This window comes from Heterocephalus glaber, unplaced genomic scaffold, assembly GCF_053883595.1.
Source record: "Heterocephalus glaber isolate CG9 unplaced genomic scaffold, H.glaber_assembly_v1.0 deba00001472, whole genome shotgun sequence".
Classification (NCBI taxonomy): Eukaryota; Metazoa; Chordata; class Mammalia; order Rodentia; family Bathyergidae; genus Heterocephalus; species Heterocephalus glaber.
Window position 1 is genome coordinate 88315663 of NW_028258315.1, and position 19368 is coordinate 88335030.

Below are 19368 nucleotides of genomic sequence, written 5' to 3' on the forward strand. Positions count from 1 at the left end.
AGTGGAATCTCAGCATTGTTTTCATTTGCATCTCTCGAATGACCAGTGATGTTAAACATTTTTTCATGTATTTATTTGCTATTTCTACTTCTTTGTCTGAGTAATGTCTGTTCATTTCAGATGCCCATTTTTGGATTGGGTCTTTAAATTTGGGAGGTCTGATCTTTTGAAGTTCTTTATAGATTTGAGATAGTAGACCTTTGTCTGAGGAAGAGCAGGTGAAGATTTTTTCCCACATTGTGGATTGTCTCTTCACACTGCTGGTGGTTTCTCTTGCTGTGCAGAAGCTTTTTAATAAGAAGAGATCCCACTTGTTGATTGTTTGTGCTAGTTCACGGGCAACTGAGGTTTTGTTCATAAAATCTTTTCCTACACCGATGTCTTCAAGGGTTCTACCTAATCTCTGTTCCAACTGGTTCAGAGTTTCTATTTTAATATTTAGATCTTTAATCCATTTTGATTTTAGTTTAGTGCATGGTGAGAGATACAGGTCTAGTTTTAATCTTTGGCAAGTTGAAGCCCAATTTTTCCCGCACCATTTATTAAAGAGGCTATCTTTCCTCCAGTGAGGGTGTTTGGCTTCTTTGTCGAAGATGAGATGGTTGAGTGTGTCTGGCATTGTTTCTGCATCTTCTAACTGGTCCTCAGGTCTGTTTCTTTGGCAGTACTATGCTGTTTTTATCACAGTAGCTTTGTAGTATAGTTGCAGGTTGGGGATTGTGATACCCCCTGCCATGTCTCTGTTACCTAGAATTGCTTTTGCTATTCTGGGTCTCTTCTTGTTCCAAATGAATTTTTGGATTGTTTTCTCGAGGTCTGTGAAGTATGCTGCTGGGATCTCAAGTGGAATTGCATTAAATCTATACAGCAGTTTTGGAAGTATGACCATTTTCACTATATTAAACCTTCCTACCCAGGAGCAGGGGATGTCTGTCCATTTTCTGATATCATCTTCAATCTCTCTTTTCAGAGTGCCATAGTTTTCAGAGAAGAGGTCTTTGATTTCTTTCGTTAGGATGATTCCTAGGTATTTCAGTTTTTTGGATGCTATTGTGAAAGGAATTATTTGCCCTATTTCTCTCTCAGTGAGTCTGTCATTGGTGTAGAGGAAAGCTATTGATTTTTGTGTGTTGACCTTGTAGCCAGCTACTTGACTGAATTTGATTATTAAGTCTAGAAGACTTTTGGTGGAGTTCTTGGGGTCTTCTATAGAGAGTATCATGTCATCTGCAAATAATGACAATTTGACTTCTTCATTACCTATCTTTATTCCTTTTATTTCTTTCTCTTGTCTAATTGCCGTGGCTAATGTTTCCAGAACTATATTGAACAAGAGTGGTGATAGTGGACATCCTTGTCTTGTTCCTGATTTGAGTGTGAAGGATTTCAGTTTTTGAGCATTTAGTATGATATTGGCTGTTGGTTTTTCATAGATGGCTTCTATCAGTTTGAGGTAGAGACCCTCTATTCCAATTTTTTGTAGGGTTTTTATCATAAATCCATGTTGGATTTTGTTAAATGCTTTTTCTGCATCTATGGAGATAATCATATGGTTTTTGTCCTTGGCTCTATTGATATAGTGTATTACATTGGTTGATTTTTGTATATTGAACCATCCCTGCATCCCTGGGATGGATCCCACTTGATCAGGGTGTATGATCTTCTTGATGATCTTCTGCATTCTGTTTGCCATTATCTTATTAAGGATTTTTGCATCTATGTTCATTAGTGAGATTGGCCTATAGTTCTCTTTTCAGTTGGGTCTTTCTCTGCTTTGGGGATCAAGGTGATGCTTGCTTCCAGGAATGAATTTGGGAGTATTGCTTCCCTTTCAATTTCATTGAAGAGTTTAAACAGTAGTGGCAGCAGTTCCTCTCTAAATGTCTTGCAGAATTCAACAGTGAAGCCATCAGGGCCCGGGGTTTTCTTAGTTGATAAGTTTTTAATTACATTTTCAATTTCATTGGTTGATATTGGGTTGTTCAGAATTTTTCGGTCTTCTCTGTTCAACTTTGGTAATTCATATGTATCTAGGAATCTGTCCATTTCTTCTGTGTTGTCCATCTTATTGGCGTATAGGTTCTGGAAGTAGGTATTGATGATCCTCTGGATTTCTGCTGGGTCTGTTGTAATTTCACCCTTTTCATTCCTAATTGCATGGATTTGGGCCTTTTCTTTCCTTTTTCTGACAAGGTTGGCTAAGGGTTTGTCAATTTTGTTGATTCTTTTGAAGAACCAACTCTTGGCTTCATTGATTTTTTGTATCGTTCTCTTAGTCTCCATTGCATTGATTTCTCCTCTGACCTTTATAATTTCCTCCCTTGTATGAGCTTTGTGGTTGTCCTGCTCTTCTTTTTCTAGAAGCTTGAGGTTCAGCATCAGGTTGTTTAATTGGGCTCATTCTGTTTTCCTAATGGGCTTATTCACTGCTATGAATTTCCCTCGTAAGACTGCTTTCATTGTGTCCCATAGATTGCGATATGTTGTATTGTCATTGTCATTTAATTGAAGGAACTGTCTGATTTCTTCTTTAATTTCCTCTGTGACCCATTGGTTATTCAGAAGTATGTTGTTCAATTTCCATGAGTTTATGAAATATTTTGAGTTTCTTTTGCTATGGATCTCTAATTTCATCACACTATGGTCTGATAATGTACAGGGGATAACTTCAATTCCTTTGCACTTACTTAAACGTGTTCTCTGTGTGAGTATGTGGTCTATTTTGGAGAATGACCCATGTGCAGCTGAGAAGAATGTGTATTCTGATTTTGTGGGTTGGAAGACTCTGTAAACATCTGTTAAGTTCATTTGTTCAAGAGTTCGATTGAGTTCTAGTATTTCATTACTTATTTTTAGTCTAGTTGATCTATCTATTTGTGACAGTGGGGTGTTGACGTCCCCCACTACAGTTGTATTAGTGCATATATGACTTTTCATGTCCGTTAGTATTTGTTTTATATAGGTGGGTGCACTAGTGTTTAGTGCATAGATATTTATGATTGTCATCTCTTCCTCTTGGATTCTTCCCTTTACAAGGATGTAGTGTCCTTCTTCGTCTCTCTTAATCAGTGTTGGTTTGAAATCTACTTGATCTGCCAAGAGGATAGCTACTCCTGCTTTTTTTCGGGTTCCTGTTGCATGGAGTGTTGTTTTCCACCCTTTATCTTTCAGTCTATGAGTTTCCTTTTGAGTTAAGTGTGTTTCTTGTATGCAGCATATTGTTGGATTTTGCTTCTTGACCCATTCTGCCCGTCTGTTTCTTTTGATTGGTGAATTGAGACCATTAATGTTGATGGTTATAACTGAAACGTATTGACTTGTCATTGCCATGACTTTTTCTTTTTGTTGGGTTCTCCCCCTTTCCATTTAATTTCTTGTCATGCCAGATGAGTTCATTCTGCTTTGCTTCCTGGGGTTGTGATCCTCAATATCTGTTCCTAGGCTATTGTGTAAAATTCTTTGGAGTGCTGGTTTGGTATTCACGAAGTTCCTAAGGTGCTCTTTGTCATGAAAGTATCTTATTTCTCCATCACTTTTGAAAGATAGTTTTGCAGGGTACATCAATCTGGGTTGGAGGCTGTTTTCTTTTAGGGCTTGGAATACGTCACTCCAAGCTCTTCTTGCCTTGATGGTTCATGTTGAGAAGTCTGCTGTGATTCTGATGGGCTTTCCTTTGTATGTGATTTGTTTCTTTTCTCTGACTGCTTGGAGAACTTTGTTCTTCTGTTGTGTTTCTGGAATCTTAACAATTATATGCCTATGTGTAGATTTTTTTTGATCAAGGCTATTTGGAGTCCTATATGCCTCACTTATCTGTATGTCAAGCTCTTTTCCCCTGCTTGGGAAGTTTTCTGCCATTATTTCTGTGAAGAGATTTTTTTATGTCATCTGCACTCTCTCCTGTTTCTTCATCAAGCCCAATCAGTCTTACGTTATTCTTCTTTGCATCATCTAGCAGCTGCTGGATTGATTTCTGATGTTCCCTTATAATTTTGAAGCAATTTTTCTTTTCCTGGTCACTAATTGCAATCTTATCTTCTATTTCTGAAATTCTATCCTCACATTGGCTCATTCTGCTGTGTAGACTTTCAATGGAGTTTTTCATGTCCTGGAAATCTGTTTGTATCTGTTTTATGGATTCCATTTGTTTCTTATGTTGGGATTCCATCATGTTCCTGAGCTCCTCTCTGGATTTATTAATCATGTCTTGCACTAGGGGCACAATTTCTCCTGTTATGTGAGAAATTATTTCTGATTTCATTTTTTCCAGATCCCCTTTTGTTGCCAGTTCAGTGGGTCCAGGTGGTTGTGTATCAGAGTGTTCCATCTCATTTCCCTTTGTGGTTGCTGTAGGTGATCTGGAAGTCTGGTTTTGAGACTTATTTATGTGTTTTCTCATTCTGACTGGCGGGAGTGCTGTTAGCGCCTGCACGGATTACCTCCTCTGAGCTGGGTGAGGTGGGACAGGGGCCAGGAGCAGCGGTAGGGATGGTGACCCAAAAGCCCTTTCCTTTGGGCTGGGAGCAGCTTAGGGATGATGGCCTGGAAGCCCCTTCCTCTGGGCCAGGAGCAGCAGGACAGAAGGTGGCCCAAAAGCCCTTTCCTCTGGGCTGGGAGCAGCGGGAGGGATGGTGACCGGGAAGCCCCTTCTGTGGACCAGGAGCAGTGGGACGACGGCTCAGAAGCCCCTACCTCTGGGCCGGGAACAGTGGGACTCAGTACCTTGGTCTGGTGGTCTGGTGTCCTCTGCGTCTTTGTAGTTTAGAACCAGGTGGCTGCTTGTCTGCAGCGGGGTGATTCGGTGTCTTCCGCCCGACTCAGGACCTTGGTAGGATGTGCACAGACCTTCCTGTGTGCAGTGGGCTGATTCGTCGTGTTCTGTGAGACTGAGGACCTCGGTAGGGCATGGGCAGACCTGCCTGTCTGCAGTGGGGTGATTCGGTGTCTTCCGCGGGACTCAGGACCTCGGTAGGGGGTGCACAGACCTCACTGTAAAGGTCTTTTACTTCCTTCATTAGATTGATTTCTTGTTACTTCATTTTTCTGGGTGCTATTGTGAAAGGCGTTTTTTCTCTAATTTCTCTCTTAGTGAGTTTGTTATTTGTGTACAGGAATGCTATTTTTTGGGTGGTGACTTTGTATCCAGCTACACAACTGAATTTGGTTATTAAATTTAGAAGCCTTTTGGTGGAGTTTTTGAGGTCTTCTATGTAGAGTATTGTCTCATCCACAAATAATGATAATTTAACTTCTTCCTTTCTTATCCTTATACTTTTTATTTTTCCTCTTGTCTAATTGCTCTGGCTTATGTCTCCAGAACTATATTGAATAAGTGGTGATAGTGGACATCCTTGTCTTGTTCCTGATTTTAGAGTGAAAGATTTCAGTTTTTGTCCATTTAGTATGATGTTGGTCGTTGGTTTGTCATAGATAAAGACCATCTATTCCTATTTTCTGTAGTTTTTTTTTTTTTCAATCATGAGTGGGTGTTGGCCTTTGTCAAATGCTTTTTCTGCATCTATTGAGATGATCATATAGTTTTTGTCCTTGGCTCTATTAATATGGTGTATTACATTTATTGATTTGCATATGTTGAACCATCGTTGCATCCCTAGGATGAATCCTACTTGGTCATGGTATATAATCTTCTTGATGATTTGCTGCACTCTGTTTTGTAGTATCTTATTGAGGATTTTTGCATCTGTATTCATTAGGGAGATTGGCTTGTAGTTCTCTTTTATGGTTAGATCCTTTTCTGGTTTTGGTATCAGGATAATGCTTTGCTTCCAGGAATGGTTTAGCAGTATTGCTTCCTTTTCAGTTTCATTAAAGAGTTTGACATTAGACCTTCTCTAAATTTCTTGTAGAATTCAGCAGTGAATCATCAGGATCTGGGCTTTTCTTTGTTGGTAGTTTTTTAATTACTTCTTTAATCTAGTTGATTGATATTGGGTTATTTAGGATTTTTGTATCGTCTTGATTCAGCTTTGGCATTCATATGTATCAAGGAATCTGTCCATTTCTTCTGTGTTTTACATCTTATTAGAGTACAAGTTCTTGAAGTATGTATTGATGATCTGGATTTTTGCAGAATATGTTGTAATTTCACTCTTTTCATTCCTAATTGCATGGTTTTGAGTCTTTTCATTCCTTTTCTTGGGGGGGGGATAAGGTTGGCTATGGGTTTGTCACTTTTATTTAATCTTTCAAAGTGCCAACTCTTTAATTCATCTATTCTTTTTATTGTTTTCTTAGTCTCCATTGCATTAATTTATTATCTGATTTTTATAATTTCCTCTCTTGTCCGTCCATTTAACTTGCTCTTTTTTCTTTAGTACCTCGAGGTTCAACATTAGGTTGTTTATTTGAGATTGCTCTATTTTTCTGATATGGAATTCATCACTTTAAATTTTCCTCATAGGACCGTTTTCATTGCATCTCATAAGTTCTAGTATATTGTATTGGCATTATTGTTTAATTACTGAAACAGTGTAATTTCTCCTTTAATTTCATCTGTGACTAATTGGTTGTTCAGGAAGATGGCATTTAATTTTCATGTGTTTATGCAATTTTTGTGGTTTCTTTTGCCATTGATTTACAATTTCATTGTACTGTGATCTGATAATATGCATGGGATAATTTCAATTCCTTTGCATTTACTTAAGCATGTTTCATGGTGTAGTATTTGCAGAATGACCTGTGTGGAGCTGAGAAGAGTGCATATTCTGATGTTGTGGGGTGGAACACTCTGTAGATATCTACTAAGTCCATTTGTTTAAAGATTTGGTTCAGCTGTCATATTTCTTTGTTGATTTTTTATCTGGTTTATCTTCCTATTTGTGACAGTGGGATATTGAGGTCTCCCATTTCAATTGTATTAGTGCTTATTTGATTTTTCATGTCTGTTAATACTGTTTGTTTTATATAGGTTGGGTGAACAAGTATTTGGTGCATATATATTTATGATTGTTATGTCTTCTTCTTGGATTGTTCCTTTAGTAAGTATGTAACGACCCTATTTGTCTCTCTTGATCAATCTTTGCTTGAAATCTACTTTGTCTGCAAATAGAATAGCCCCCCCTTCCTTTTTTGGGTTCCCATTGCATGGAGTGTTGCTTTTCATCCTTTGAGTTTCAGTCTGTGAATTTCCTTTGGAGTTAAATATGTTTCTTGTATGCAGCATGTTGTGTCTTGTTTCTTGTTCCATTCTGCCAATCTGTTTCTTTTGATTGGTGAATTGAGGCTATTTACATTGATGATTTTAACTGATATGTATTGACTTATCCTTGGCATATTATTTGCTTGTTGTTGGCTTTCTTTTTTCCCCCTCTGCTTAACTGCTTGCCTTGCCTGATAGATTCATTCTGTCGGGGTTCACAGAATTGTAGTCTTTGTTATCTCTTTGTAGACTATCCTTCAGAACATTTTGGGAAGCAGAGCTTGAATCTGGCACCCTAGACTGCTTGGCCATCCTGATACTGCAGAACATTTTGGCATGTTGGATTTGTGGTCATGAATTTCTTCAAGTATTCCTTATCACGGAAATATCTTATTTCTCCATCAGTTTTGAAAGATAGTTTTGTGGGGTACATCAACCTGGGTTAGAGATTTTCTTTTAGAGCTTGCAATACTTCCCTGCAAGCTCTCCTTGACTTAAGGATTTGTGTTGAGAAGTCTGCTGTGATTTTGATGGGCTTTCCTTTATAGATGATTTGTTTCTTTTCTCTAACAGCTTTTAATATTCTGTTCTTGTGTTGAATTTCTGGAACCTTGACTGTCACATGGCTTAGTGTAGTTTTTTTTAAAATCATGGCTAATTGGAGTTCTATATGCCTCATTATCTGTATATCAAGTTCTATTTTCAAGCTGGGGAAATTTTCTGCTGTTACCTCTATGAGCAGGTTTTTTATGTCCTTTCTGGTATGTCCTGATTTTTTTTATTGATACCAATCAATTGTATTTTATTCTTCTTTGCATCATCTAGCAGGTGTTGGATTGATTTTTCATGGTCTCCTGCTTTTTTAAAGAAGTCTTTCTTTTCATAATTGCTAATTGCAAACTTGTCTTCTAGGTCTGATATTCTGTTCTCACATTGGCTCTTTCTGGTGTGTATAGTTCCACACTATAGTTCCACACTATATAGTGTGTATAGTTCCACTAGATATCTGTTTGAATCTGTATCATGGAATCTACTTCTTTCCTATGTTGGACATTCATGGTTTTTATCATTTTTTCTGAGCTCCTCTATTATGTTTTTTTGGTACTGGGAATCGAACTTGGGCCCTTGTGCTTGTGAGGCAGGCCCCAGAACCACTGAGCTAAATACCCGGCTCAGCTCCTCTATTTTTTAATCTGTATCTACTGTAGATTCATTAACCATGTCCTTTATTATGGTCATCATTTCTTATCTGAGAAATTATTTTTGATTTATTTTCTTTCCAGAGCCTCTTTCATCTGCTTTTTTACTTTCACTTTGTTACTTCATCTGCTTTGTTACTTCCAGAGTTCAGGTGGGTAGCTTTTGGTTTGTTCCACTTCACTGTTCCCTGGGTTTACCTTTGGTGAGCTGGAAGTCTGGGGTTCCATCTTGCTTTCGTGTCTTTTCATTTTCTATTTTTTAAAAACTGATTTTCTGCATTGATGCTTTTAAATTGGTTATGGTAGGTAGCTTTAGTACTGGTATTGAAAACTCCTAAGAAATGATTACTTTTCACAGATGGCTTCTAGGTCTATGTGGCTTTTGGCTTTTGTATCTGTTACAAGATCCTACATCCTCAATTTATTAGGAATGAGAAGTTGCTTCCTATTTGGCCTCCCCCCAGTTTCTTTTGTGCTGGACTATAGTATTGTTTATGACCCTCACACAATCTCTGTCTTGGTATACAAGGAAGAAGAACTGATTAGAACAACTATGTTACCTTGGCTATAGTAGTACAATCAGTAATAACAATAACATCAAGCACACCCTAGAAAATGACAGACTTGTGGTACCTATTAATTTGTTACCTTTATCCATAGGAACAAGAGAAATAGTTATATAACAAAATCTAAAATAAACCAGAAAATTATATACAGTAAGTACTCTCTCAATTAAGCAATTTTACCCTATGTGGAGAAAATTTAAAAGGGATAGGAGGAAAAAAATAGAAAAATAGAAGAAGAGAAAGAGATTAGAAGCAAGGTTGAAGGACAAAGGAAGATTACCTAAGCTTTTGGAAACTAGTGAAGAAGAGACGAGAGAACCACAGAAGGGAGAAACAAAAACAAGAACAAAACAAAACACAAAAATCAGTGTTCACATTCATGAGAAAACAAGAATATACATTGAGAGAGAGAGAGAGAGAGAGAGAGAGAGAGAGAGAGAGAGAGTGATTTCTCTGTGATTTCAAGCCTGTGGTTATCTTCTGGAGTGTATAGTTTTGTGGTAGTGTCTACTTCACCGTGTATCTCTGGTCTCACTGGTAGACAAAGGATGCAGACAGATCCCAGATCCATACCGTATGATCCCAGCAAGCCTGCAGTAGGGTTAGGACAGGGTACTGTATAATCCTAGCAAGTAGGAATAGGGTGGGGTTTCAATTCAACTCCAAAGAAGGTCATGCTGATCCTGGTCTCTGGTTGTGGGCCTGTGACTTGAGTTGTTCAGCCCACAATACTATGGGTGTTTCTTGCCAGCTTGATCTCAGCTCCCTGACGCTGGACATCTCCCAAAGCTCCACCTCAAATAGACACTGGGAAATCTGAGATGAAGCCAATTTAAGGTTGTTCCAAGTCCCAGGTTCAGCCGATCCTACTCCAAAATGGTGTCTGGCCAGTCACCCTCTCCTGAGGACTTTTAGACTGGAGTCACTCACCAGCCACTGCAGCCCACAGCATCCACTGCTATGTTTCTCCATGGAGGCCTCCAGGGTCTCCCACTATCACCTCTCCTCTGTAGGCTTAATCCTCCTCTCTTATGTTGCGAGGTGGGAGTCAGTGAAAATGTGCAGTTTGCCAACTAGCTGGCAGTCAAGGAGAGGGTGCAGTTTGCCACCTCCCTCTTCTGCATTGAGGTCTATAACCTCGCTCTCTTTGTGTGCTCTAATGCTCCCCTCAGAACATTTCTGTGTCTCAGGGATCCACCTACCTCCTTCTTTTCTTCCCCAAGTTGCTATACTCCAGAGTATACTCCAATCTGGGAGAGGCTAATTTGCTGCTCCACATGCATTTTATTATTCCTCTTAGTTAAGTTTCCCTGGAACATAGACTACTGAGTCTTGACCTTTTACATTTTGGGTTTTGTTGATCTCTTTTGGAGGTCTTGTGCTAATTTCCATAACTTTCACTTTTCAAACTTTCTTTCTGTTGTCCTTACTGGTCCAGATAACATATCTGCTTTTAGTTCAGTATCCTAAATGTTGGTGAATTTTAGGTGCTATTCATCTTGGGAACTGTTTTTGCCTTATTGATCCTCTTTTGAGCAAGCATCATCTTTCATGTTTCATGCCAGCCTTTGACATCTTTGTTTCTCCCAACATTTCTATCACCTCAATGTTCCTTCATTTACCCCAATGCCCTTATTACTCATGTTCTCTATTCTGCCCTAGTGCAGAGCTACCTTTGTCCCTTTCTGCTTATAGTTTGTCTACAGAATCCACCCCACAATCCAGCATGATTGATAAGACTTTTCATAAAATTCTAATTTTTCTAGTCTTTCCCTTTAGTTCTGTTTCATTTCTCTCATGACTCAGTCATGTACTTCCATCTCACTATCTCCAACATGGGAGGATCTTCCTATCTCTCTGCTTCTGTTTGCATGATTACCACAAGACTAGGATGCCAATTTCCTTCTTTTCTGGCTGGCATGATCTTATTTACCCTTCAGTATCTGATTCTTATAATGCTCCTTCAGAAAAGATTTCTGCTACCCTGAGATGAGTTCCTTCCTTTTTGGTACTCCAATAATACTGTTTTTAGTCCTTGTAAACATATTTTTACATTGTAGCATCATAACATGTCTTTCCTTCTCATTAAATTACATGTTCCTTGAATGCATTAATCAACCTTAGTGACTCTATACAGGGCCCTGTACCTGTCACAGAGCCTAGGGAGGTGGCAGGAAGTGTTAGGAAGATGTTTGTTGCCTGTGAGGGTAGGGAACAAATCTTGACTGACCACTTCCTGATTATGTAGCCTTGGACAAGTCACTTTGTAAAAGTCTTACTTTTCTGATTTGTAAGATGGGAGTAAGAACATCTACTTTGCACGTTGGTTATGAGGATTAAGGACAAAATCGATCAGTTAATGGACTATCCTGATGCAGAGTGGCAGTTCACACACAGGTCATTATGTGAATGGTCAAATGGTGCTGTTCTGTGATTACTTTCTCTGAAATCCCATTCTCCTAGGTCTTTCTTTTTTTACTTTTACTTTTTTCCTGATCTCTTTTCTAAGCTGTATATTCTTGGCATGAGTAAGCAGGTTCATTGTGGGAGGGTGTTAAGAAGTAGAGAAGGGAGAAAGGAAATTGAGAAACTGCCTTCATTTGGACAACGATGATCCAATTTTAGCTTGACAGTTGTTCTGTGATAGACTCCCCAGTCTGGCTGGATGCATGAGGCACAGTGATGAGGTGATGGAGTTTTTAGCAAATATGCCAAGTTTTGCACATGTGCACATCTTTGCAGATTCATGTGCACATGCATGCATGTTTAAATAAATTTAAACCAACTGAGTTAGCTCCTTGTTAAAGTGTCACCTTAGACCATCCACTGTTCGAAGTAATTTTATTGCTTAGCATTCCCGTTTAACTCTTCTTTCAGAACTGGATTTCTTTGGTTCTCCTCAGTGATAACAAGCCAACATTAATAATAATGCTAATAACCTATAGGTATTGAATCCTTACAAGGAGTGAAGTAGCTAGCATATTAAGGATTGAAGTAGAATTCTAACTTCATTATTTTTTCCCACTTTTGGAGATCGAACTTAGGACCTTGCACTTGTGAAGCAGGTGCAGTTCCACTGAGCTAAATTCCCAGCTCTGTGGTAGCATATTAAATGCTTTGCATAGATCGTCTCATTTCATGTTCACTACATGCTCGTGGGAAAAAAGCACCATCATTCTGTCCTGTAGAGGAGTATACCTTATTCATGGTGCCTCAGTGGCAGAGTTAAGATATGAACCAAAGAGTCTGAATTTAGGCCTTATGGTCTAAGCTACTAACCTGAGTGGGCATCTAACTGTACCTTTAGAACCCAAGGTACAGGTGGTGAATTAGGTGATAGTTACATTATGTTTAACCCACTTAGTGTATAAGTTCAATTAAAATATGTTTTTTTCCTATTAACTACATCATACACTTGACTGTAGACTTAAAAAATATCTAAAAAGACTACCATATTAGATGATTCCAATATAATCATGTGACAATATGTCTTTTACCTTATACTAATAACTATTCAGAAGTTATGTGTATGAAAGTAAAACAGTAGGCACTATCATAGTTATTCATTTCAAGTAGTTTGAAAATAAAATATGTATGAGGGAAGAGTTAGATGAAGACTAGTGTTTGAATCAGTTGTTTTAGAAATGTTTCTCCATTTAATCAGGCACCCATGGCATAGGTATTTCTATTCTCATGTTCTGGATGAGGAACTGGAAGATTAGTGAGGTTCAAGTTCACTCCAATGGTAAACTAATTTCTGGCTCCAAAACATGTATGTTTCCCTGAATAATACATCAGCCTGTAGGAGTACAAAGGTTTATTCCTTTGCTGTTAAGAGCCCAGCCCCTTTTCTCTGCTCAGCCAGCATAAGAATCCATTTATTTGCAAAATTAGGGGAGAAGTCTTATAGAGGAGGAAACTTTATGTGGACAGTGTGGTTTGATATGGCAGGTTAGTGTGTCAAAATAGAATCAGATACTCCTGGAGCAGAGATCGTAAATGGAAGGGGCTCTGGGAGGTGTTTCCTTGCAACATTTATTTGGATTTTTAAAAAAATGACATCATGGAGTGTGTTATGATTTATCTTTCAGATCATTCCACTGAATGTAATAGCTCATTAAAGCTTAACAATGGAATATTAAATCTTCTAAAATGCCCCTTTTCTTGGCTGACATATGTTTTCCACCTGTTTAAAGTGGTGGTATGGGTGGGTATGCCAGTCAGCCTGTGAGGCTTTCATTAGCAGGCCAACAGCTACAGTGGTCTCATAGATGCCTTCTGTTCACATATATGGGTAGTAGCACAGTCTGGGGTCCAAGACTACATTGTAGGTGCTCAGATTGAAGAGATACTGGTTCTAGCTCAAGCACCTTAGGGAGGTATAGGCTGTGAGGGTGAAGTTTTTGGGAAACAGAGAGTCTGGCTTCTAACAAGCTGCCAGTCAAAGTTGCTTTTACTGTGGTAAGTCTACAGCTATGTGTACTGGGGTAGGGAGAACACTGCTAAGGGCCTTATAGCCCATTGGCTTTATGTTGGGGAAGATTTTGTGCAGAGACATGGATTTTTTTCATTTTAAAATGTACAGCCATCCTGGGCTGCTTTTGTATTATGATGGCGGACATTTGAGAGGTTGCAACAGAGAACACAAGGCCTGCAAAAATGTTTATTCTCTGCTCATTTACAGAAGAGTTTGCTAACCCTGAGTTAGTGCCCAAACTCTACTCTCGGAGTGTATTTGAGTTTCAGCTCTACTGTAGTTTCCTCACTGTGTGATCTGGGCAAATAACTTCCTTTCTCAGTCTTGGTTTTTTTCATCAATAAAATGAGGGTAATGACATTTACCTAGCACAGAAAAATTAAATCAAGTTAACTGTATAAAATGTTGAGCATAGTTCACAAAACATAAGAGCCCAATGAACAGCTTCCTTGATGCCCAGTATTCTGAGAATAGTATGAGCCCATGGTGGCTAGTTGGCTGGGGCTGATTTCTTGGAGGAGGTAGTGCTTGATTTAGGTCTCAGCTCAAAAGTCAGGTGTGAGTGAATAAGTGATGGCTATAGACAAATGTCAACTATATGCCAACTCAAACTTTGAAACAAATCTTAGCCAGTAGCTGAGTCCCCCCCCCCCCCCCAGGAGTGTACTGATCCCTTTAGAACGAGGCTAATTAACTTTAATCCAGGGATCTTTACACCAGGCCCTGGCACATGCCTATATTACTCCTTCTTGATGCTGTTTGGCGTGCACTCACAGGAAAATGTTCACATTATCCTCGGACAATTATATTTGAGGTTAGATCTGTACTTTCAAAAAACTAATCTTCAGTGAATTCTAAATGTGACTATTAGTGGATTTTTGGGTTCTCCACTAATTTAAATCTCTCATGCCACCATTAAAAATAATCTGCAGCTGATTGTTCAAAGCAGCCATTGTTTTTTATAGACAGCTTGGATTTGATTCTTTGAGAGGCAGGAAATAGCAGGAATTCATGGCCTTGGTTAGATTGTGAGGTGTCTGATTCACTGGGCTTCTGTATATAGTCTCCCTAATTGGGTGTAATCAAGATGCTCCTGAGGAATTTCAGAGACCATGTGGTCCTGTCCAGTCTGATTCATCAGCTCCCTCTGGAAAGTATAGTGCTGGAGCAGTCAGAACAGTTTCTGAAGCCTCCTCAGCAGTGTGGGTGGGGCCTCAAAGGTTTCAAATTATTTTGGGAATCATTGGATTTGTTTTTTGTTTGTCTGAGGAGGAAAGAGAAACCAGACTGTACTCTGAGATTGGGTTACAGAGGTGTGGAAATATACAACACAACATTTCCCTACTTGGTATAATATTTATTGAGATGGAGGATTCATTTGACTCATTGTCTGGAATATGGGTTTAAATTTCTTTATGTTGAAAAATGTAATAATAATAGTTCCCTCTCCTTTCTAGAATTGTAACATGTTCTCATCTTAATATGCATACAGCTCCTACTTGTGCTAACAAATGATGGGGGCTTTTTCATTTGTCAGGAAACATATCTGATGAGCTTAAGAACAGTGTTCTCTTCCTTCACAATGATGTGATTTTTTTTTGTTTGTTTGTTTTTTGAGACAAGGTCTTGCTATGTAATTCAGGCTGGTCTTGAACTCACTGTAGCCCAGACTGGCCTCAAACTCATGGTGATCCTCCTGCCTCAGCCTCCCAAGTGCTGGGATTACAGGCATGTGCCTCCACGCTTAGCTATGATTGTTTTTGAATTTTATTTTTCTGAAGCAAAACATTTATTGGTACATTTTAGATATACATAGTGATAACATTCATCATAGGGAATTTGTACCTGTACATGATATATCTTGCTTCTTTTTTTTACCAGTGCCCCCCTTTGGCCCCTCTTATCTTCCTTACTTATAAAAGCTTTGTTTCTATTTTTTCCTTCTATTCCCTCTTTTTTTTTTCTTGTCTCTTCTATTTAAAAGGAACGATCACTTCTGGGTCCCTTTCTACTTGCACATCCTTGCCTTTCATAGATTTGAGGGTGCTTAGTTAATACAAGGAATTAAACACCTTCCAGTCCTTGGTATTCAATTCTTGTATACTATATTTCTCTCAAATTTGCTTATTGTTTCATTTTTTTGATTGTTCTAAACTAGGGATTTATTTCCTAATTCAAATAACAGGTGCTGAAGGCTGCTGGGTAGAGTATAATAACTCCTGAGTTAAAGTAGCCTTCAGTAAATTCAAAGTAGAAGCTCTCAATATGGAGGAAAGTGTTAATTTTTGAATAAATAGCACTTGTAGATGTAAGGCTTACTATAGCTATGAAATAAATTTAAATGTTTGGAGTTTAGATGTGGATTGGAAAAGGTGGAGTGACAAAGATCTCATGAGGTCCCTGCTTTAATGGTATGGAAGTTTGTCTTGGAGAGTTAGGAGAAATATATATGAAACAGTGAGAGATTTACAGTATGTACATCAGTGTTTCTCAAGCTCAACACTATTGACACTTTGGGCCAGATAGTTCCTGTTGTAGGGGACACTCAGCCTTAGCAGCATCTTTGGGCTCTACCTACTAGATAGTACCCCCAACTTGTCTTTTTTAATTAATTTTATTGGTACATTTTAGGTATACAATATAATGACATTCATCATTGGAAATTTGCACCTTTACATAATCTCTCTTGGTTCTTATTTTTTGTACCCCCAAATTGTGACAAACAAAAATGTGTTCAGACACCGTCATCTCCCCAAGGGGACAAAGTCACCTTTGGTTGAGACCCTGCTAATGTAGATTATGATCCATATAGCAAAAGAATGTTTCAGGGGCCACTGGTGCCCAGGTGAGGAGCTATATGAGGAGATCTGTGAGATTCTGCAAATGGTTACCAATCCTCATTGTCTGTGAAGAGAATACAGATCTGCACATGTATGCACTGCTTTCTCAAATGTTTGTAAGTAGTAGCATGATGAAAAAGCTGCAAATGTTTGAAACTGTTTCCGGAGTCAAAGTTGCTTTGGTTATTTTATATTTTCCCACTTAGAAGATCCTAAAAATATAACTGGAAGTGTCTAAGCGCCTAATCTATTGTTTCATCTTTGGGGGGTACTGGGGATCGAACTCAGGACCTTGTGCTTGCAAGGCAGGCACGGTGCTGCTGAGCTAAATACCCGGCCCTATTGTTTCATTTTTTAAAGCAGAGATTTATTTTCCTAATTCAAATATATAGGCTTTGAGCATGGACTCTGGAGTCGTGACTGCCTGGTAATTGCCACTTATATATGTTGGGTAAATGTTTTAGCTTCTGTGTGCCTCAATTTTCTCATCTGCAAAAAGAAATAATATTTGCATTTAACTTAGTGTCATTGTAATAATTAAATGAATTATTGCATATGTTTTTCAGTATAGTGGATTATGTATAGAAAGTAATACATGATAGCTATTATGGTTTCTTTTGGAGAAACAAGTTCTCTAGGCGGCAGCCATTCTGGAACATGGTGCTCTGGGGCACTCTTATCAAAGCAGTTTTTTTTCACCTTTGTAACCTTGAGGTTGTGATGTCCTTAGGTCATCTTCTCCATTGTCCCTTTCTTAGAAACCAATTCTCCTTTTCTCCATCTTTGCAGTTTGCAACTTCACTGGAGTTTTCTTTCTAGCCTAACTCACAACATTTTAAATCATTCTGCTGGGCTCTTTGCTCTTGATTTTCAACATAAATCTGGCTAAAAGTCCCCAACAGTAGCTGTACCACTGCCTCAGAATTAGACTGCCTTGAAAATTCTTCCATAGGATTAGTTAGTCTGCCACCTTTAGTCTCAGACTCAGGCAAAGTCTCTGGACATGAGCAAAATGCAGACAAATTTTCTGCCAAAGCATAGCACATATAATCTGGAGTCCAACAGCTGGTGCAGTCCTTGTTCAACCTCTTAGCCTGGTCTTTACTGGGTGCATTTCTATCAGCATTCTGGTCATCTGAGCTCTGAGCAGAATCTCCCATCAAGTACAACTTAAAGCATTCCAGGGTTGCTTCTTCAGCCAGCATTTCCAAACCTTTCCAAACTCTTCCCACAAGCCAGTTCCAAAGGCTTCTAAACCATGTGGTCAAGTATAGTCACAGTAGTGACCCTCTTCTTGGTACCAAAATCTTTATGAGTCAGTGCTTACTAGAGAAAAAGATTTAATGCAAGATATACATAAGAATTTTCAAGATTGGCTTACAGTAGATGCTCACAGAGTCAGATGTGGAAGAGTGCAAAAGGTCTGTCTGCATGCTGGAGAGACTTAGGATCCAGTCAAAGGCTTGGAGCTCAGTGTAGTCTATCAGAAGGTCACAGGTCTCCAAAGGAAGGATGAAGTGTCTGTGCTGGAGGCTGAAGAGTCTGTGCTGGAAGGCTGAGGGGTCTACACTGGAAGCCAGGAGATGATGTCCAAGGAGAAGGTAAAGACTGGAGCTTCTCCAAAGAGACAGAAGCGAGCCTTCCTTCTTCATTTCCCTTTTACACCATTCTGGTGACAGTCCTCCCTAACGTGGGTCTTCCATATCTAGAACTATGCTAGTGCAGTTTAGTTGGGCATTTCTTACTCAGATTGACACAATCAGTAACTATCACATTGTGTGATGATAAATGTCTCTTAAGTTGCTAAATTTTTGGTAATATCCTTATGTAACAAAAGATAACTACTACAGTGAATGTGACATAGAAAAAAGATGCCCAGAGGCTCTCACCAAAGACTTTAAAGTCAAGGAGTCCATATCTGACCTTGCCACCTTCCCTTCTTCTTGTCCTAAGTCTGCTTCCTATGGAATGTGTCTAGCATGCCAAATCTACCACAGCCAGCTACACACTGAACCCATCCTTAGACCTCTTGCATCCTCTTCATATTCCTTATTCAAATTGATACCTAATTCTTACGGATTCTATTCCCAAAGCATCTCTTAGCTTCATTCCCTCCTTTTCATTCTTTACATTTCTACTTTAGTATAGGTTTTAATATTTCTAGTCGGGACAATTACAGTAGTATCTGCCTCCCTGCCCCAAGTCTAAACCTCCTTCGAATCTGTTCTCCACATTTTCTGTAGATTTTTATTTTTACATGTCAACGTGGACATGTAATCCTTCTTGAACCTTCAATGGCTTCCCATTCCCTTTAGGATAAAACATAAAAGTCCCATCATGGTACAGAAAGGCTTTTCTCTGACAACATTTCCAGCCCTGCTTCTATTTCTTTCTTTGATTATCGTCCAGTTAAAGACTCCCATGTCACCTCCAAGGAACCTTTCTCAACTTTTCCTCCCCTGGCCAAGATCCTAGAGTCCCTGAGATGTACTCCATTATGAGTAGGTATTAACTGACTTATTACTTGTCTGTAATTTCCCAGCAGATTGTGATGCAGGGACTATGTCTGGCTTTCCACAGTGTTTCCAATTTCTATTGATGACCCATGGTAGGGGCTTGGTAAATGTCTATTGCATTCATGAATCTCTACCTGAATGAAAAAATGAATGAATTAATGGAAGTATACATAGGCTGGAGCTACATCTGTGCACTAGTTCTTCAGGCCCTCTGCTCCCTCCTCTAACAAACATCCCCAAAAATAGTTCTCCTGTGTTTCTGGGTGTGAACTTCCTTCCTCTTCACATCTGTCACTTCAAGTGTGATTCTGCAGAATTCAGAAAAGAACACATAATGAGCTACCTAGTTTTCTTTTTCATTATTTTCTTTTTTTTCTGAAGCTGTTTCTGTTCCCCCAATCCCTTCTTTCTCTTCTTTCCAGTAATGGTGCCCTGCCCTGTATCATGTTGTAGGGTTGTTACAGAGAGATTTTCCCTTTGCTGATCTTACTGCAAGCTATATTATCTCAAATATTAGAGGAAAGACAAAGGAATAGTAGAAGTCATTATTTTACTTCCACTAGTTGTCCAGCTTTTTTTTTCCCCTAGTGTTCTGTTAGTTGTTTTGATGA

The 19368-nt window shown here is 38.9% G+C and overlaps 1 protein-coding gene across 30 annotated transcripts in view; it reads left to right on the plus strand.

Moving 5' to 3' along the window:
• Erc2 (ELKS/RAB6-interacting/CAST family member 2) overlaps positions 1-19368 on the plus strand; it is a 1049338-nt gene that overhangs the window by 113301 nt on the left and 916669 nt on the right. The gene's annotated exons all lie outside the window — the stretch shown is intronic.